The 20,639-nt window shown below is 36.6% G+C and overlaps 1 non-coding gene and 1 pseudogene across 1 annotated transcript; one reads left to right on the top strand and one right to left on the bottom strand.

Moving 5' to 3' along the window:
- The first annotated feature begins 8,509 nt into the window (after positions 1-8,509).
- Positions 8,510-9,035, top strand: LOC110284309 (large ribosomal subunit protein uL11 pseudogene; annotated as a pseudogene).
- A 4,605-nt stretch (positions 9,036-13,640) lies between these two features.
- Positions 13,641-13,746, bottom strand: LOC115029821 (U6 spliceosomal RNA). Its single transcript, XR_003835379.1, has one exon. It is a non-coding gene; the product is annotated as a U6 spliceosomal RNA (small nuclear RNA).
- Positions 13,747-20,639: the final 6,893 nt, after the last annotated feature.

Genomic DNA, 20,639 nt, shown 5'->3' with positions numbered 1-20,639 from the left:
CCTAAAAATTCTACCAGAGAACTCCTAAACCTACCCTGCTGTGATGCTAATCAAGCAAGTGAAAGATCTGTATGACAAGAACTTCAAGTCTCTGAAGAAAGAAATCAAAGAAGATTTCAGAAGGTGGAAAATTCTCCCATGTTCATAGATTGTCAGGATTAATATAGTAAAAGTGGCCATCTTGCTGAAAGCAATCTAGAAAATCAATGCAATTGCCACCTAAATTCCTATTCAATTCTTCATAGAGTTACAAAAAATAATTTGAAAATTCATTTGGAATAGCAAAAATCCCAGGATAATGAAAACCGTCCTCAACAATAAAAGAACTTCTGTGGGAATCACCATCTCCAAACTCAATCTGTACTACAGAGCAATCATGATAAAAACTGCATGGTTTTGGTACAGAGACAGGCAGGAAAATCAATGGAATATAATTGAAGACCCAGAAATGAACCCATGCACCTATGGTCACTTTATCTTTGATAAAGTATCTAAAACCATCAAGTAAAAAAGAGTCAACTTTTTCAACAAATGGTGCTGGTTCAACTGATATTCAGCATATAGAAGAATGCAAATCAATCCATTCTTATTTCCTTGTAGAAATCTCAAGTCCAAATCAAGGACTTCTACATAAATCCTGATTCCCTGAAACTAATAAATTATAAAGTGGGTGTGAGCCTAGAAAACATAGGCACAGGGGAAATTTTTCTAAACAGAACACTTTTTCTAAACAGTCAAAGTATAATATGCTCATACAGATTCAAATGCACACACTAACACCTAAGTACAATCCATAAATATACAAAATGTGAAAAAATAATCTAAACTAAAAAAAAAAACTTTGGTTTAAAAGTGATGAGGGTTAGTGTTATGAGGAAAAAAAAGAAACTCTATTCAGAGTTAAAGCTTAGGCTTTAAGATAAAAAATTGAAAACTGGTACCTCACAGAATTGCAAAGCTTCTTTAAAACAAGAGACACTGTCAAGAAGACAAAATGACATCCAACAGATGGTGAAAAGATCTTTACAGATTCTACATCTGAAAGAGGACTAATATCTAATATATACAAAAACTCAGCAAGTTAGGCTCCAGACAATTAAATAACCCTATTAAAAATGAGGAAGAGACTTAAACAGAGAATTCTCAACTGAGGAAACTCAAATGCCCGAGAAACTCTTAAAGAAATGTTCTACATCCTTATTCATCAGGGAAATGAAAATCAAAAGAACACTGAGATTCTACCTCACACCTGTCAGAATGGCTATTTTCAAAAACTCAGATGGTGGCAGGTTGTCCAGGATGTGGAGAAAGAAGAAAACTTTTCCATTGTTGATGTTATGAAAATTTCAGGCAAATGGAAAAGCCTTGACTAGATTATCCTTAATTAGTTTTCCAATGCATAGAATGATAAATACAAACTTTTCTTAATAGTATATGGTGATAGGTTCATTTATTAACTGTGTTTAAATTAAGGTAAATGTGCAGGAAGCCTTTTTCTGTAAATGTTATATTGGGAAGCGATCCATTAATGAAGTGGGATACTAGAACATGTGTAAAATGAATTTTCAGTGGGCACCTATTAGTGCAGAAAAATGAAAAAGGAAAACGTGCATTTAAAAAAGAGGAAGGAAAGGATTCAATTAAATTCAGGATTTCTAAAAGTGATATGGAATTCTGAAACATTGCAATCAGAAAAAAAACATTAGAGTACATATAGTGATAAATAAGTCACATAACAAGGGTGAAACTTTTAAACATTTCTTGGCAGAAGAAGGTGAAGGAATGATGTAGTAGAGGTTGAGGTAAGCAAACTAAGGACTTCCAAATAAGCCTATGAAAACCCAGTATTTCAAGTTAATTTTTTTTCATAATATTTCAACGGAGAATATGTTCTTTATCATAGACTTTATACTAATTTTTACTTCCTCTCCCCAAACTCTTCCCAGATCCTCTCTACAATCCATCACCCAAATTCACACTGTTTTGTTATTGCTCTCACTAGAAGATAAATAGGTATCTAAAAGAAATTGAGACAGGTATAGAATAAGATAAAATTGTATTAAAATACAAGTTAGAATAAGAAAAAATGAGCAGATGAACAACAACAAAAAGGCAATAGTCAAAGTATAATATGCTCATACAGATTCAAATGCACACACTAACACCTAAGTACAATCCATAAATATACAAAATGTGAAAAAATAATCTAAACTAAAAAAAAAAAACTTTGGTTTAAAAGTGATGAGGGTTAGTGTTATGAGGAAAAAAAAGAAACTCTATTCAGAGTTTTTTTTTTTTTTTTTCTCAGAGTTTTTTTCAGAGTTTTTTATTCAGAGTTTTCAGTTTACTTTTGTTAACCGTGTATTTTTGAGCATGGAGCCTGAATTTAACTGTAGTTTTTATACCCTGTGGGACATTTGGGAAAAGTCTTCATTTTGGATTAGTTATAAATTAGAGACCATGTTTAGGTTAGGTATTGCTGAATGTGTTATATTCCCTTCTTTGTAATGTAAGATTTCTGGTACAGACTATGCAGCCAATGTGTAGACTGCAACCGTCACTATGAGTTCATGTATGTATCAGTCCTGTAGCAATTAGAAAGTCTTGATACAGAAGTTTTCTATCTTTGTTGGGTCTTTTTGTGGTAGCTAGAGAAAGTACCCAAGGAGCTAAAGGGATCTGCAACCCTATTGTTGGAACAACATGATGTACTAACCAGAACCCCGGAGCTCTTGTCTCTAGCTGCATATGTATCGAAAGATGGCCTAGTCGGCCATCAATGGAAAGAGAGGCCCATTGGACTTGCAAACTTTATATGCCCCAATATAGGGGAATGCCAGGGCCAAAAGAATGGGAATGGGTGGGTAGGGAAGTGGGGGGCGCTATGGGGGACTTTTGGGATAGCATTGGAAATGTAATTGAGGAAAATATGTAATAAAAATATTAAAAATCAAAAAAAAAAAAGTTCAAGAAAAAAAAAAAAAGAAAGTCTTGATACTACTGTTGACTCTTACACAACTTCAGGCCCCTCTGCCATCATTCCATGAAAAATGAGGAAAGGAATTAGATGGAGTCTTCACATTTATAACTCAGTATATATGGTTTCTCACTCTTTGAACTTCTTTCAGCTATGGGTCTCTCCCTTCATATCTTTCTACTGTAGTTTGAAGTGTCTCTAATGATGGTTGAGAAAGACACAAATCTATGATTATAATAGAATGCCACTAGCAAATTTTTTGTTGATATTCTTCTATGGCAAAGCAATAGAATTTGATTTTCACCAAGCTTCCATCGTATATCTATTCACAGATTCTTGGCTACCAGAGTGATGTTAATCATCAAGTTCTATCTTGTTTAGTTGTACTTAAATTTAATCAAATAATTGATGGTTACTCTTGTAATGTTTGTGCCTCTATTGCAACCAGAATATCTTACAGTAAGAACACTTGAAGTACATCAAAGAATTTGTAGCTGTATTGTAGTACTCTTTCTCATCTGGTACAATGTTCAATACTTTCTAGTTCCATGAATATTATTCAGTGGAAGTGAAGCTCTAGGTTCTCACCAACTTAAATTCTCCATGTTTAATGAATATTTAGGTACTGCTTTAGCAATAGGGACTTACAATCAGATTTTGTAGAAAGTGCAGTTCTGGCTCCACATCTTCCAATGCTAAGAGTTGAATTGATCAAATTGATCACCCTGATCAATATCTCAGTTTCCTTTGACCTAGGTTTGTAACTCTTCTCAGAGATGCCATCAGATTCCAGGCTTGTTCTGCATTACTCTCTCCCTCTATCCTTCCTACATCTGATTCCTCCTGTTCCTATCCTCACACCCCACCCACAGATAGTCACCTCTCCGTATCTCCCCATGATGTCAATGCTATTTCTTTTTTAAGTGAGATTTACATGTCCCTCATTTGAGCCCTATTAATTACTTAGCTTCTGTGAGTCTGTATATAGTAGCATGATTCATCTTTACTGCTAATATGTATATATACTATGAGTGAGTATATACTATGTTTGATTCTCTGGGTCTAAGTTAGCTCATGCAGATGATTGTAAATTGTTATACCCATGTTTCAAATTTTATAATGTTATTATTTATAATAAACACTTTCCTACTTGACTTGATTCTTTAGGACATAGAATTTCACCACAGCAATAGAAACACTAAATCAGATGCGACCTATGGTTCAAACTGAGACAATTTGACATTATGGCCTATGGAATAAATTTTGCATGACAATTTATTTTTTAATCATTATATTATGATATTGTATATGGACAAATTTGGATTCATCTATTTTACTGGTTCAATAATATATCCTGTAAAATTTTATATATATATATATATATATATATATATATATATATATATAATTGAACCTGTAAAATAGGTGAATCCAAATTTGTCTATATATATAATGGACATATATGGAAAGAGTATATATATATACACTCTTATATATATATACATATATATATATATATATGCTTTTTCTCCCTCAATTATACTCCAGTACTCAAGACATAAATTCTTTCCAGAAAATTCAAAGCAGACACACAGAGAACTATATTTACAAACCTTCAGATGTGTTGTAATGAAGTCAATCTTCCAAATAAAAATATTCATCATCTTAAACCACTTTAATCAGAGAACTAGAATATATGTTTAATGCTTGAATTTAAAGAAGATAATTAATGGAAATAAAAGATAATGCTGAGTCAAATAAGTAAATAATTATAAAATTTCCTGAGAACGGGACCACAGTGGAGGAGTTAGGGAAAGGAATAAAGGAGCTGCAGAGGTTTGCAACCTCACAGGAAAAACAACAAATCAACCAACCAGATTCCCCCAGAACTCCAAGGGACTAAACCACCAACCAAAGAGTACACACAGAAGGATCCATGGCTCCAGCTGCATATGTATCAAAAAATGAATTTATCTGGCATCAACAGGAAGAGTGGTCCCTTGTCCTGGGAAATCTTAATGTCCCAGTGTAGGTAAATTCCTGTGCTGTGAGGTAAAAGTGGGTGGGTGGTATGGGGAGCACCCTAAGATAAGCAGGGGAAGGGGTCTGGTATAGGGGTTTGCAGAGGGGAAACCAGGAAGGGAGATAAGATTTAAAATGTAAATAGATAAAATATCAAAAAACTAAAATTTCCAACTTTCAAATTATCAAAATCATGATCATTTTGTCTTTTGTATGAAAAAACAATCACCAAAACAAAACATAAATTTGAAAGTATAAACTGCTAACGCCATATGAGGAACAACAATATGAACTAATCAGTACCCCCAGAGCTCATAGGGACTAAATGACCAACCAAAGAATACATATGGTGCATTCATGACTGCAGCTGCAGATTAAACAAAGGGTGCCCTAGTCAGTCATCAATGAGAGGAGAGGCCCTTTGTATTGTGAAGGCTCTATTCCCCCGTATAGAGGAATGCCAGGTCCAGGAAGCAGGTGTAGGTGGGTTGGTGAGCATGGGGAGGAGAGAGGGGATAGGAAGTTTTCAGAGAGGAAACTAGAAAAGAGGATAACATTTGAAACCTATATAAATTAAATATCTAGTTAAAAATGTATAAACTGAGTAACAGTTTATTTGACAAATACCCTTCAATTACATTTTAATCTAAAAGCCTTCCTTTACTTCAAACTTTACAATGTCTTTAAAAGTCAAAGAACATTCTTGTATCCAGGCTGGGTCCCTCAGAGAGCAGTCTATTCAGGAGAGCCTGCAGACTGCAGAAGCAACATAGCATCTGGGACAGGCTCCTTTTTGGGACCTCATCTTCAGCCAGGAAGCAGATCTAAGCTCCAGGCATCTGCTCTCTTTCCTTGTCAGAGAGGTGGACTGCAGAGAGTACTCTGACCACTGAGACTCAGGAGAGAGTAGGACTCCCAGTAGTGCTGAAAGAGGCTAACAGAATCAGAAGAGGAATAAGCTCCAGCCAGAGACAGCTATAAAAACTAACGCCAGAGATTACAAGATGACAAAAGGCAAATTTAAGAATCTTACTAACAGAAATCAAGATGGCTCACTATCATCAGAACCCAGTACTCCCACCTCAGTGAGTCCTGGATAGCCCAACAAACAGGAAAACAAGATTCGGATTTTTTAAAAATATTTTTTATTAGATATTTTCTTCATTTACATTTCAAGTACTATCCTGAAAGTCCCCTTTACACTCTCCCTACCCTGATCCCCTACCCACTCACTCTCACTTCTTGGTCCTGGCTTTCCCCTGTACTGGGTCATATAAAGTTTGCAAGAGAAAGGGGCCTCTCTTCCCAATGATGACTAACTAGGCCAACTTCTGCTACATATGCAGCTAGAGACATGAGTTCTGGGTGTAGTGATTAGTTCATATTGTTCCACTCATAGGGTTGCAGACCCCTTCAGATCCTTGGGTACTTTCTCTGGCTCCTCCATTGGGGGCCCTGTGTACCATCCTATAGATGACTGTGAGCATCCACTTTGGTATTTGCCAGGCCCTGGCAGAGCCTCACAAGAGACAGCTATATCAGGGTCCTTTCAGCAAAATCTTGTTGGCATATGCACTAGTGTCTGTGTTTGGTGGCTGATTATGGGATACACCCCCAGGTGGGGCAGTCTCTGGATCGTCCATCTGTAGCCTCCCCACCCCCAGCCTGGAACCTGCTGGCTCAGGGGTGGAGTTTCCTTCTCATTCATTCTGCTACACCCGCTGCTGGACCCTGTCACTGCTGCTTGGAGCCACACACGTGTTCATTCTGCTACTGGACCCTGAGTTACTTGGTGGGAAATCGGGTTCCCTCCCCCTTCCTTTATAACTGAATGACGGAAATAGTAAACGAGAGCTTTGATCAGAGACTTGTCTCCGTTTCTTTTTTCGCCCCGTCTAGTTTCCTCTCTTTTCAGCTCAAGCTGCCATCCTCAGTTAAACCCTTCACGTTGCGGACTGCTGGTCGGGCCGCAATAGTCCATCCTTTCATCTTAGCTCCTAACTTTTTCTCTGTAACTCCTTCTATGGGTATTTTATTCCCTCTTCTAGGGAGGAATGAATTAGCCACGTGTTGGTCTTCCTTCTTCTTGATTTCCCAACATTTTGAGCCTCCAAAAACAAACTAGAGAGAGCATTCACTAGCAGCTTGACAGCACACCTAGAAGTTCTAGAACAAAAGGAAACAGATTCACCCAAGAGGAGTAGACCACAGGAAATAATGAAACTTAGGGCTGAAATCAACCAATTGGAAACAAAAGAACTATTCAAAGAATCAACCAAACGAGGATCTGGTTCTTTAAGAAAATCAACAAAATAGATAAACCCTTAGCCAGAATAAATAGAGGGCACAGGGATAGTATCCTAATTAACAAAATCAGAAATGAAACAGGGGACACAACAATAGAACATGAGGAAATCTAGAACATCATCAAATCTTACTACAAAAAGCTATACTCAACAAGAGTGGAAAACCTGGATGAATTGGACAAATTTCTAGACAGATACCAGGGACCAAAGTTATATGAGGATCATGTTAATGATTTAACAGTCCCATATCCCCAAAAGAAATAGAAGCAAACATTAACTCTCCAAGCCAAAAAAAAAAATAATAATAAATAAAAATAAAAGTCCAGGACCAGAAGGGTTTAGTGCAGAGTTCCAACTCTCTTCAAACTATTCCACAAAATAGAAACAGAAGGTACTCTACCCAATCCATTCTATGAAGCCACAATTACTACAAAAAAAAAAAAAAAAAAAAAAAAAAAAAAAAAAAAAAAAAAAAAAAAACCTAGGATAGCAAAATCTATTCTCAACAATAAAAGAACCTGTAGGGGAATCATCATGCCTGACCTCTTGCTGTACTACAGAGCAGTTGTGATAAAAACTGCATTGTACTAGTACAGCTACAGACAGGTAGATCAATGGCATAAAACTGAAGACCCAGAAATGAACCCACACACCTATGCTCACTTGATCTTTAACAAAGGAGCTAAACCATCCAGAGGAAAAGAGACAGCTTTTTCAACAAATGGTGCTGGCACAACTGGTGGTTATGATGTAGAAGAATGCAAATTGATTCAGTCTTATCTCCTTGTACAAAGCTCAAGTTTAAGTGGATCATATCTCTCCACATAAAACCAGAGACACTGAAATTTATAGAGGAGAAAGTGTGGAAAATCCTTGAAGATATGGGCACGGGGGGAAAATTTATGAACAGAACATCAATGGCTTGTGCTTTATGATCAAAAATCGAAAAATGGGACCTTATAAAATTACAAAGCTTCTGTAAGGCAAAAGATACTGTCAATAAGACAAAAAGGCCACTAAGAGACTGGGAAAGAATTTTTACTAATCCTAAATCTGATAGGGGACTAATATCTAATATATACAAAGAGCTCAAGAAGCTGGACTCCAGAAATTCAAATAACCTCATTAGAAAATGGGGTACAGCTTTTCAGCTTTCAGCTCAGAGGAGGCAACTGTACAACTTTCTTTGGTCGTCCTGAATCTGGGTTCATCCGACACCAGCCGCCTCCACCATGCCGCCCAAGTTCGACCCCAAGGAAGTCAAAGTCCTGTACCTGAGGTGCACTGGAGGGGAGGTCGGCGCCACATCCACCTTGGCCCCGAAGATCGGTCCTATGGGTCTGTCTCCAAAGAAAGTTGGCGATGACATTGCCAAGGCTACTGGTGACTGGAAAGGTCTCAGAATTATAGTGAAGCCGACCATCTAGAACAGACAGGCCCAGATCGAGGTGGTGCCCTCTGCCTCTGCCCTGATCATCAAAGCCCTCAAAGAGTCACCAAGAGACAGGAAGAAGCAGAAGAACATTAAACACAGTGGGAACATCACTTTTGATGAGATTGTCAACATTGCCCGGCAGATGAGACACAGGTCTTTGGCTAGAGAACTTTCTGGAACTATCAAGGAGATCCTGGGTACTGCACAGTCTGTGGGCTGCAATGTGGATGGCCGCCACCCTCATGACTTCATAGACAACATCAACAGTGGTGCAGTGGAGTGCCCAGCTAGTTAAGAAGCAACAAGAAAATATTTCAATAAAAGACTCTCTGATAACCAGTGGGGGGGGGGGAGGAAAAGAAAAGAAAATGGGGTACAGAGCTAAACAAAGAATTCTCAACTGAGGAATATTGAGAGGCTGAGAAGTACCTGAAAAAATGTTCAACATCCTTAATCATGAGGGAAATGCAAATCAAAACAACCCTGAGATTCCACCTTTCACCAGTCAGAATGGCTAAGATAAAAAATTCAGGTGACAACACATGCTAGCTAGGATCTGGAGAAAGAGGAACAAACCTCCATTGCTGGTGAGATTGCAAGCTGGTACAACCACTCTGGAAATCAGTCTGGTGGTTCCTCATAAAATTGGACATAATGATAGACCTAGTGGGGAAACCCCCACTCAACTCCCGATTCAGCTGCACCTAAAAAATCATGAAGGACCATCATCTTGATGTAAATACATGAGGTCGTTTAATTACGGAGCTCCGGACTGACATGCATCCCACACAGGAGATAACAGATATCGGCCATGAGGCTCGAAAGCTAGGTTTTGTTATGGGGTAAGGGGGCCAGGGGTGTGGAATTCAGCATAGCAACACACTATTTTCTTATTCAAACATCAGCAGAAAAATAACATGTACGTCCAGGGTGTCAGAGTTCTGTGAGTTGTTGACTCAGTTCAGATAGCCCTGTTATGTCTTCACATTCCCCTTTATCTTATAGTCAAGATGATCCCAGGAATGTTCTAACTATGGGGCATACCCAGGTTTGTTTTTCTCTTTTCTCTGCCCCAGGCAGCCTCTAGGCTCACAAATAACCAGCAATTTCTGAGTACTTTATATGACTTACAGGTACTGAAATTTCATCTTTCTTTCAATAGTACTAGCTGAAGATCCAGCAATAACTCTCATGGGCATATACCCAGAATATGTTCCAACACTTAATAAGGACATGTGATCCATATGTTCATAGCAGCCTTAATTATAGTAGCCAGAAGCTCAAAAGAACCCAGATGTCCTTCAACAGAGGAATGGATACAGAAAATGTGGTAGATTTACATAATTGAATACAACTCAGCTATTAAAAACAATGAATATATGAAATTCTTAGGCAAAAGGATGGATCTGGAGGGTATCATCCTGAGTGATGTAACCTAATCACAGAAGAAGTAATTTGATATGTACTCACTGATAAGGGATATTAGCCCAGAAACGTAGATTATCCAACATCCAATTTGCAAAACACAAGAAAAAAAAAAAAAGATAGACCAATGCGTGGATACCTCATTCCTCCTTAGAAAAGGAAACAAAATACCCATGGAGGGAATTACAGAGAAAACGATTGGAGCTGAGACAAAAGGATGGACCATCCAGAGACTGCCCCACCCTGGATCCATCCCATAATCAGCCAACAAACGCTGACACTATGGCATATGCCAGCATGATTTTTCTGAAAGGACCCTGATATAGCTGTCTCTTGTGAGGCTAGGCCAGTGCCTGGCAAATACAGAAGTGGATGCTCATAGTCACCTATTGTTTGGAACACATGGCCCCCAATGGAGGAGCTAGAGAAAGTACCCAAGGATCTGAAGGGGTCTGCAACCCTATAGGTGGAACAACAATATGAATTAACCAGTATGCCTAGAGCTCGTGTCTCTAGCTCCATATGTAGCAGAAGATGGCATATCTGGCCATCATTAGGAAGAGAGGCCTCTTGGTCCTGCAAACTTTATTTGCCCCTGTATAGGGAAATGCCTGGGCCTATGAAGAAGGGTCAAAAAGAGAGAGTGTGTAGATAGGGGAGCAGGGTGGGGGGAAGGTATAGGGAAATTTCAGGGTAGCATTTGAAATGTAAATGAGGAAAATATCTAATAAAAATGAAAAACTTAAAAAATAAAATAAATAAAAATCAAAGAACATGGCGTATTGTAGATCACTATATAGGGGTATTTCATATGTTCCTTTCCTTTAACCTGAGTCAACAATGGGTTGACAACAATGGGTTGGTGACATTTGCAGTGATTACTCCCATATAAAAGGAAATCACATATATATCAATGAAACTCTGCTTTAAGAACAGTCATCGTCTTCTTCCTTGTTTATACAGCTGCACTGTTCATCATAGCAGTTTAATGGATTAATTTCCTTCTAAAGGAGAGAACCATCTGAAAATTGAATTAACTGTATCCTAGGACAGTTCAAAACACTCTTTACTATATATGTAACTCCTTATTGAAACGTCCAAGTACTCATTCATGAAAACCCATTCTTATGAATTGTACACTGGCATTAGAAGTTGTAGTAGATACATACATTTATCCCAAGTTTTTATGTGAGTAAAACATAAAAATAACTAGAGGATTCTATTTGTCTATTTTTTTTTAAATTATTAACTATTTTATTTACTTACAATGCAATGTTCTCTCCAGGTATCCCCACACAGAATTCTTTTCCTTTCTACCTACCCTTTCAGATTTGAGGCATCTACCTCCTTGGGGCATCTCTTGTGCTACATTTGTGCTGGGAGTCTAGGAAAAACCCATATATGCTCTTTCATTTGTGGCACAGTCTCTGGCAGATTCCATATATCCAAGTTAGTTAACACTGTTGTTCTTCCTGTAAATTTGAAATCCCCTTCTTTTCTTTAAATCATTTTACTAACTCTTCAATAGGGCTACTTGTCCTCAGTCCAATGCTTGCCTGTGAGTATCTGCATTCATCTCAATCAGTCGTGGAAGAGCATCTCAGAAGGTAGCCTTGCTAGGCTATTGTTTGCAAACAGAACCTAGCATCTCTGTGAATTATTGAACATTTAGTGCCAAATTGTTCTCAGGAAAATTGTCTGTGGTTCATAGATGATGTTATATCTGGTGTGAATAATGATATTTTAACCCCACTTAAAGCTTGCACAGTATTTTCTAGCACCATGGACGCAAGACTAAAGGCTGGAGAATTTCAAGTTCCAAATCAAATTATAGGAATCATGTGTCCTAAATGTCAGGTGCCTTCAGCAGTACAAGCTTATATATAACCTCAGAAAGATAAATCAAGAAACACAGGTATAATATATATAGGAGTCACCTGCAAAAACTTCATGGACCCTCCATTCTGAAGCCTTTTAATACTTTTTTCTGTGTGGTCTGCTAATCTATAGTTCTTTTTTAACATTTTTAAACCAAGTAGCATAACTTAATTTAAGACACATACACACACAAACATGCACGCACACACACAATATTTTGTGTATTTACATATAGATATATATGTATATGCATACACTTATATGAATTGTGAACAACTCTAAGTAAATACAAAATGATTCCTTGATGCTGTTCCAGTAAACCTTTGTGTATTCCCCCTCTATCCTTCTGTCTCTGTCTTTATTTTTCTTCCTTCTGCCTTAGTAAGAGTCCGTCTTCCTGGGACTGATTGTTTGTTTGTTTGTTTACCAATTATCTGCTTTATCTTTTCTTAAAGCCCATTTCTTACCCTGACCTATGTTTTCTATGTTTTAGGTACTTGGAAAACAGATAACTTGGGTCTGTTTATGAACTAAAAGCATGCCATTTACAAATTGTGGAGTTTACCTCAAAAGTACTGAAGCATAAAGTTATTGCATGAAACAGAGAACTTCAGAGAAAAAATGAAATCTGAGAAACAGCTGTAGAAAAACAAAAGAGAGTAAGATGGAATATAGGAACTAATTTTGAAAAAAGTGACATGGAGAAAAAATAATGCAATAGAAATAAAATGTTAAATACTTTGAGACCTGGTATTGGATCTTTATTATTAGTTTGCTTATTTACTTGCTTGGATTTGTTGGTTTTGGTTTTCACTTCTGAGACAGGATTTCACTGTGTAGCCTTCACTCTTTTCTAACTTGTTATGCAGACTAGGCAAGCTGCTGCTGCTGGTTCTTCTTTCTTTCTTCTTCTTCTTCTTCTTCTTCTTCTTCTTCTTCTTCTTCTTCTTCTTCTTCTTCTTCTTCTTCTTCTTCTTCTTCTTCTTCTTCTTCTTCTTCCTCCTCCTCCTCCTCCTCCTCCTCCTCCTCCGCTTCGTTTACAATTTGTTATTTTAAACACATTTTTATTAGATATTTTCTTCATTTACATTCCAAATGCTATTCTGAAAGTCCAGTTTAAACTTCCCCAGCCCTGCTCCCTAACCCATCCACTCTTGTCTCCTTGCCTTTGCACTCCCCTGCACTGGGGCGTATAACGTTTGCAAGACCAAGGGTCTCTCCTCCCAGTTATGGCCAAGTAGGCCATCTTCTGCTACATATGCAGCTAGAGACACGAACTCTGAGGTACTGGTTAGTTCATATTATTGTTCTTCCTATAGGGTTACAGACCTCTTCAGCTCCTTGGGTACTGTCTCTATCTCCTCCCTTGGGGGCCGTGTGTTCCATCCAATAGATGACTAGGAGCATCCACTTCTGTATTTGCCAGACACTGGCATAGCCCAGAAAGATATAGCTATATCAGGGTCCAATCAGCAAAATCTTGCTGGCATATGCAATAGTGTCTGGGTTTGGTGGCTAATTATGGGATGGATCCCAGGGTAGTGCATTCTCTGGATAGTCCTTCCGTCTCAGCTCCAAACTTTGTCCCTCTAACTCCTTCCATATGGAATGGTTCACAAATTTGCGTGTCATCCTTGCTAGGGGCCATGCTAATCTTCTCTGTATCGTTCCAATTTTAATATATGTGCTGCCGAAGCAAGCACCCAGGAAAGCATCTAACTGACAGGGACCTATCCCCAATTCCCTCCCAAAGCTGTGATTGAAGTCTTCTACACCAGTAACTAGCTTGGATTCTTATTATTAATACGATGCTATGCTACAACGACAACATATAAACAAACAAGATAGCAGGGTAAGAACAGTGCTTGAGATTTTGATGTAATTGTTGGCAAATCCACTGGAAATGAAGGAATAGTCTCAAATTAAAAAGATATTTTGATATCAATCAAAACAAAGAATATTTCCTGTTTTATCTATAAAGAATTTTGTAATTCTCAGTTACATTTTCTCATATGCTTCAATGATTCAAATAGATTATTTTTTTGCTGTTATATAGACCTGTTATACATATCTTTTATATTATGACCAAAAAAATGGCCTAAAAATGTCTAGGATAGATAGCTCTTACTATCTACAAATGTCTTTGTTGAAAAATAAAAAAAACCAAAAACAAAAAACAAAACATTGAGGCAGGATACCTTCTGCTAAAATCTCTCAAATTTGAAGTATATGGTATAAATTTTTGTTGATAAATTATTCTCTATCATAAAAGAATGTGAGACGAGAGTTAAAGAAAATTAGTACACTATATAAACAGTCCTATTATCCCTAAAAAAGGAGAAGCTATCATTAAAATTTCCAAACCATAAAAAAAAAAAATCAAAGGATTTAGCACAGAAATTTTACCCGTTTTCAAAGAAAAGCTAATACCAATACTTCTCAAAATATCTACAAAACACAAATAGAAAGAACATTACAAAACTCATTCTATAAGGCCACAGTTACACTGATTTCTAAACCATGTAAGGATGCAGCAAAAAAAGACAACAACATATTCGTTTCTGTTATGAATATGTATGCAAAAATATTCAATAAAACACTTACAAACCAACACACTCCCAAAAGACATTAAAACCATCATTCACCATCATCAAGTAGGATTCAGTTCAGTGGGGGCAGTCCAGTGTGTGTGTGTGTGTGTGTGTGTGTGTGTGTGTGTGTGTGTATATTTTCCATATATATATATGGAAAATTCTTTGGAAAAATCTAACACTCATTCATGATAATATTCTTGAAGAGAACAGTGATAAATAGTGCCTATCGAAACATAATGAAATCAATATACAGCAAGCCAGTAGCCAATATTAAATTAAGTGTAGAAAAATGTAAAACACTCTCAGTGAAATTAACTTATGAGACAAGGCTTCCCCCTTTTTAACCTATCTATTCAACATGTTACTTATAGTTCTAGCTAGAGCAATAAGACAACTAAAGAAAATCAATAGTATACAAATTGGAAAGAAAGGTGTCAAGGGATTCAAATTTGCAGATGAAGTGAATATATATGCAAATCTTCTATTCCTATAGCTGGTAAACACCTTGAGCAAAATAACTAGATTCAAAATTAACTCAAAGACATCAGAAGCCTGTCTTTATACAAATGATAAATGAGATGAAAAAGAAATTAGGGAGAGAAGACCCTTTACCATAGCAACAAATAACATACACTATCTTGATGTAACTCTAAAAAAGCAAGAGAAAGACCTGTATGACAAAGACTTCAAGTCTCCATAGGAAAAAATAGAGGAACACAGAACTATCTCCCATGCTCATGGATCAGTATGATTAACCTAGTAAAAATGGCCATCTTAGAAAAGCAATCTATTGATTTAACACAATGCCCATAAAAATGCCAACACAATTCTCTATAGAATTTGAAAGAATATTTTCAGCTTTTGGTCAGAAAAATCAGGAAAGTTCAAGAAATCTGGTATAAAAAGAGAACTTCTGGGTATATCACCATCCCTCATGTCAAGCTATAATATAGAGAAATAATAATGATAACTCATGGTATTGTTACAGAAACAGATAGATTGATGGAATTGAATCAAGATAAAGAAATAAATTCACACACTTATGCACATTTGATTTTTGACAAAGAACGAAAAAACATATAATAAAAAAAAAGGTTTATTAAACTGTTTTTGTACTCTAACTAGATATCAGCATGTAGAAGATTGCAAGTATACCCATGTTTTTTATCCTGAGCAAAATACAAAACCAAGTAGGTCAAAGACCTCAATATAAAACTAGACACACTGTATCTCATAGAAAATAAACTTGGGAATAATATTTAATCAATAGTTACCACAGACAATTTCTTTATCTGAACATGCCAATAGCTCAGGCTACAATATCAACAAGTATAAAGTGATACCTGATAAAAATTATAAGTTACTTTAATGAAAAGGACATTGTCAATAGGACAAAACAAAAGCCTATGCATTCAGAAAAATCTTCACTAAATCTCTATCTGATAGAGGATTGATTTCCAAAATGATTAAAGAATCTAAGAATGTAGACACCTACAAACCATATAACCTAATAAGAATATGCTGAACAGAACTAAACAAAGAATTCTCAACAGAGTAATCACTAATGTCCAAAGAAACATTTAAAGAAATATTCCATGTCTGTTGGAATCAGAGTAATACTTAAAAAATAACACTAAGATTCCATCTTATAACTCTCAGAATAGCTAAGATGAAAAACTCAAGTGACCGCACATAGTGGTGATGATTTAGATTAGAGAAAACACTCCTTCATTGCTGGTGGGAGTGCAAACTTTTACTACCATTTTGAAAATGAATTTGGTGGTTTCTCAGAAAACTGGGAATAGTGTTAACTGAAGACATAGTTATACTACTTGTTGAAATACTCCCATATAATTGCAGATATAATGTGCCCATATAAAGTGTTCACAGAGACACTTGTTCACGAATGTTCATAACAACTTTATTTTAAGAACCAGAAATTTGAAACAACCTAGATGTTCCATAACTTAAAATATGGATTATAAATGTGGTACTTCTTCACAACAGAATCTATTTAGCTATTAAAAACAAAGACATCATGTATTTTGTAGTCAAATGAGTGGAACAAAAGAATATCATAGTGAGTGGGGGAACCCAGACACAAAAATACCTATGGTATTTACTCACTTGTAAGTAAAGTGTAACTATAAAGTTCAGGATATCAATGCCACCATACACATACCCAAAGAAATTGGGTAATACAGATGGCCAATGGGAACATGTGTAAATCTATCTCAGAAGAAGGAGATGAATAATCATCAGAGATAAATGGAACTGGGTATGAGAGCTGTTGAGGAGGAGGAGAAGAATGGTGATAATGTATGGAGAAAGGATTGGCAAAAGAAGGTTAGTAGGGAGAATAGAAATCAGTATGGAGATTTTCTTGATCCAGCTGGAAGCACTGGGGTGGGTACAAGAAGTCTGTGTGAGTGAGCCTAGCAGAAATTCTTACCAGGAAGGGATTTAGAGAGTGAATTGATCACCTCTTGTGTCCATGTAAGCCTTCCAGAGAATTATTGGGGATGTCAATCTACCAATAATATAATCAACCCCAAATTTTCTTGTGAAGAATTTGTGATTGGATAAATATAGAGCAAAGGCTGATGTAACAGCTAACTAATGACTGGCCTAAATTGAGACCCAGCACATGTGAAATAACAAGTATCTATTATTATTAACTATACACTGCTATCTTGAAGATAGAAGCCTAGCATATGCATTTCTTTGGAGGTTTCATCCAGCAGAGGATAAAGACAGATGCAGAACCACAGACAAAAATGAGACAGAGCTGAGAGTCTTGTGGAAGAGGGAGATATACCACTGAGCAAGATAGAGGAGCAGATGACAACACAAAAAGGCCTACAGTGTCAACTACTCTGTGTCCATTCAGGGCTCATAGACACTGGGTCACCTGCCAGGAACATATGACTGCTATATATTTGTAGAACCTGTGCAACTCGGTTTTCATGTGGAAACCCTATCAGAGTGGGATTGTTTCAGTCTATGTTCCCTGCCATTGAATCCACTTCCCTCTCCCTGGGCTGCATGGCTCGACCTAGTGGGAGAGAATGTGCACAGTCCTACTGAGACTAGATGTTTCATAGTGTGGTGGCACCCCAAGTGTTGCTCCCCTTCTCCTCAGAAAAAGGGAGGGAGAAAAGAAGAGGAAATTCAGTGAATGAATTTGGAGTAGAATAGGGAAGGGGCTTTGTTTGGGAAGACAACATAGCACAAAATAGGAAAGACTGGGAAAAAATATAGAAATATTAAGTAATACAGTTATTATGGCCATAGATCCAAACACACACACACACACACACACACACACACACACACACACACACACACACACACAAACCTGTGAACGAAATAAACTGCTAAACCCACATAGTGAAAATTGATATGAGTCTCCCCTCCCTTTATCTTGCTGGAAAGAGTAGCAAAGGGAAATCTCCAGGAGTAAAAACAAAATAGTAGGTTGCTGATCCAACATTCACATGGAAGAAATATACTCAGGGCTGCTATTCAATTTCATTATCTTAAATACTCTGATGTTCAAGAATCAGAATCCAAGACAAACACTTCAATTAAACCAAATTGATAGGAATAACAGCCAGTGTAGGACAAGGAGGTCTGGCTTCAAATCTCTTAAGACCCAGCTCTACACAATGAAAGGAGGAGACCCAGAGAATGATAGAAACACAGGAGCCTACAACAGGATCTTATCTGAATTGACAGGTATGAAACAAGCAATTCCAGCTAAGATTGTTGAGTGTGAAAGTAAGTTTCAATGTAAGATGAAAATAGTTACAATGCTAATATCTCAATGGCTAGTAACACATCAGAGCTCTAGTCTTTGAAATATCCAGGAAGTTATGGGACTGACCAGAAATCTTCATATAAAAAACTTGCTCAAGTAGGAAGTAATATAAGTTAACACACCATACTAATTGATAGAAAACTGAATTTCATACAATTCCTCATCTGTATATGATAGATAGTAAGTAAGGCAATAGTTTCCTTAAAGTGTCATAGGAAACACAAGTTTTACTTGCAATTCATTATTTACTAGACTGCAAGTAAAAAGACATTACAGATATGAATGATGATGCTCTGACTCAAAATTTTAGCCATAAATTCCAACAAGCATGTCACTGATTAGAAAGAGAGTATTGTGAAGTATATAGAAGGATTTGATAAGAGGAAAAGAATATATGGTATTGCACATATAAAACTTACTAGGTGCTTCCTAATAATTACTCTGAATTACCTTAAAGCTAGATAGCAATTTGAAGCAAATAACATAATTTTGTAAACTAATTTGAAAGAATATACACAGAATATACAAAAGGTTCCCACCACTTCATATTACAAGATAAGCGATTGCTATGAGTTCTAGCACAAAGAGGAATGTATCCACACTAAGTACCTGAGAGCAGCATCTAAAAGATGTAGAATTTTGGAAACTCCTGACAGTGGACCCTGTGTGCAATGAGTAGATACGGTGAATCTTCAGAAACATATGAAACCGCCCATCACTCAAAGCATGGATGAATGAAATATAAAAGAATGAATACACATTTCACAAACTGTGTTTTTATTTTGTACTGAATTAACAAAGTAAAATTTGATGGAAATAGTAAAAAAATAGGAAAATTTATAATTTCTTCTTCACAAAATGCATTTCTACAGTGATTATATTTCTGTGTGTATAATCACACCCATGACATACTTCATGTATAGCATAGATGATACTTATAATTAGAGAATAGCAAAATGAAACTTGGTACACAGTGAAAAAAACAACTTACAAAACTTTATAATTTTTTTTCTTAAATTTCCTTTTTGAAGATAGGGGAATAGATTTGTTTAGAAAGAAACTAGGGGCTCTTCTCATTTTGCAACTATACATCTGAGGCATCAGTAGAGCAGTTTAGCTTATATATCTGCCCTATTAAAGACAAAGTTGATACAGTAAAATTACAGTGTCCATATTAGTAGTTCTTCATTTGTTATATTGTTAAAGAATCTGCTACATATCATTGCTAGGACATAACTTCTATCCATATTTTGGTTACCATCTGTGTCTTATGCTTTGCTTCTTTCAACTGACACAACTTATTTGATTAGTTTCAGCCATGCATTCTTCCCCACTGATGTTTTTTCTCATAATCCTGCTGTTTTCATAAATGCTAAGTGAAGGAAGAATAAGTTTAAAATGAATAGTTATTTAAGATCTACTTAAAAACCTTGCCTAATTGCATATTACTTGAAAATAGTAAATTTAAAACTGTCCAATATGTGACACTGTTCTGAGGGAGTCTTGGAGCACTTAATAAGTCTTATGGTGATGACAGTGTAAGTTTGCCTTCTCCTCCTATTGAAGATATAACAGCCACCAATGACATGTGGCAACTGGACATTTGAAAATGGAGATAGACTACAAATATACTGTACAGACTGGAAATGCAATACTATGATACTAAGAGTATTGAGATGCATGTTATTTGCAAAACATGGAAGGTTGAGTTCAGATATGAAGTATCTATTCAGTTAGCATTAAAAATGTGAGAATGTGGTAGAAAAATACAGTAGTGGAACAGGTGTTTTTAAGAGTGGGTAGGTTGGGGAGCAAGGTTGGGGGATGGTATAGGGGACTATAGGATAGGAAACTAGAAAGGGGATAGCATTTGAAATGTAAATGAAGAAGATAATTTAAAAATATTTAAAAAATTAAAAATTTTAATGAAAGATAATTTGCAATACCAACAGCAAACATTTTCCTTTAACCTCTATAGCATACGAAAGTAGGGAAAAGCCTCGAAGATATGGGTACAGGGGAAAAATTCCTGAATAGAACAGCAAAGGCTTGCGCTAGTAAGATCGAGAATCGAAAAATGGGACCTCATAAAGTTGCAAAGCTTCTGCAAGGCAAAAGACACCGTCAATAAGACAAAAAGACCACCAACAGATTGGGAAAGGATCTTTACCTATCCTAAATC

Source organism: Mus caroli, unplaced genomic scaffold, assembly GCF_978045245.1.
Source record: "Mus caroli unplaced genomic scaffold, Mus_caroli_1 scaffold_18, whole genome shotgun sequence".
Lineage (NCBI taxonomy): Eukaryota > Metazoa > Chordata > Mammalia > Rodentia > Muridae > Mus > Mus caroli.
Note: the sequence above shows the minus strand (reverse complement) of the source record. Positions and strands in the feature narration are given on the sequence as shown.